Here is a 1,813-nt window from a genome sequence, read left to right as displayed (position 1 = left end):
CCAAGGGAGCACAAATGCCATCAGCTGTTCCTTGGAGTGCCATAAAGGTCAGTGGGACAGAGATGGTGTTCAGGGGTCTCTTCTAACATGCGTTATTGTAGGATTCCATGAATCTTTTCCTTGGAGAGCTCTTTAACATCAGAATAGACAGAAGAAGAAGAACAAAAAATCACAGGCAGAAGCAGAGACATAAAATGTCCCAGAGTAAATACAGCAGCTCCTCTGAGGAACGTTTCTCCACTCAAACCCTTGATAGGAATCTATCAGATACATTTGATGAAAGCAGCTTAGTTTGATCTGCTCACACACTGGACCACAAGGAGGGTGATGGTGGGTACGATGCCATGTGGTCACTGTGTCTCAGGAACTCATAGTCCAGTAGGAACCAATGGCTGTGGAGGGCACTGTGAGGTCACTTCTGCCTCTGCAGGGGATTGGCCAACAGCAGGAACATGGCTGGGAAAGGACTGTGAGGTCACACACTCGAGACGAGCAATCGGGCCCAATCAGCATGGCTGGATGAAAGGCAGGTCCTGCTTGACCACCCTGATCTCCTTCCGTGACAAGGTGACCGGCTGAGCAGATGAGGGAAAGTCTGTCGTGGGGAGTGAATCCGCCACACGGGCTGTGGGTGTTGTGTCCTTACACTGGAGTAAAGCCTTTGACACCGTGTCCCACAGCATCTCCTGGAGAAGCTGCAGCTCATGGCCTGGATGGTGTATCTGTGATGGGTAAAGAACTGGATGAAGGGCCAGACACAAAGAATTGTGCTGAAAAGAGCCAAATCCAGTTGGCGTCCAGCCACAAGTCGTGTCCCCAGGGCTCAGTATTTATTTCAGTACTATTTAATCTTTATAAATTATCTGGACGAGGGAATCAAGTGCAAGCTCAGTACGTTTGCAGGTGACACCAAGTTGGGTGGGAGTGTTGATCTGCTGGCCGTTGGGAAGGCCATACAGAGGGATCTGGACCAGCTGGATCATTGGGCTGAGGCCAGTTGTCTAAGGTTTAACAAGGCCAAGTGCCGAGTCCTGCATTTGGGTCACAACAACCCCAAGCAGCGCTACAGGCTCAGGGAAGCGTGGCTGGAACATTGCCTGGTGGAAAAGGATCTGGGGGTGTTGATCGACAGCAGGTGAACATGAGCCAGCATGCGCCCAGGTGGCCAAAAAGGGCACCAGCTTCCTAGCTTGTATTAGAAATGGTGTGGCCAGCAGGACTAGAGAAGTGATTGTGCCACTGTTCTCAGTGCTGGTGAGGCCACAGCTTGAATCCTTGGGTCATGTTTGGGTCCCTCATCTTAAGAAGGGCATTGAAGCACTAGAGAGAGTGCAGAGGAGGTGACAAAGCTGCTGAGGGTCTGGAGCACAAGTGTGACGAGGAGTGGCTGAGGGAGCTGGGGCTGTTGAGCCTGGAGAACAGGAGGCTGAGGGGAGACCTTCTCACTGTCCAAACTGCCTGAAAGGAGCCTGGAGCATGGAGAGTGTCAGTCTCTTCTCCCAAGTAGCAAGTGACAGGATGAGAGGAAATGGCATCAAATTGTGCCAGGGAAGGTTCAGATTGGATATTAGGAAAAAATTCTTCCTGGAAAGGGCTGTCAGGCATTGGAACAGGCAGCTCAGGGCAGTGGTGGAGTTGCCATACCTGGAGGGGTTTAAATGGTCTTTAGATGAGGTTCTTAGGGACATGGTTTAGTTCTAGATTTAGGTTATGGTTGGACTCAATGATACGGAGGGTCTCTTCCAACTGAAATAATTCTATGATTCTCTGATACCAACTGGAATATTCTTCTATCACATCTTCTAAGTGCTCT

The sequence above is a fragment of the Columba livia genome, unplaced genomic scaffold (genome assembly GCF_036013475.1).
Source record: "Columba livia isolate bColLiv1 breed racing homer unplaced genomic scaffold, bColLiv1.pat.W.v2 Scaffold_135, whole genome shotgun sequence".
Taxonomy (NCBI): Eukaryota; Metazoa; Chordata; class Aves; order Columbiformes; family Columbidae; genus Columba; species Columba livia.
This window is presented reverse-complemented; position numbering follows the sequence as displayed.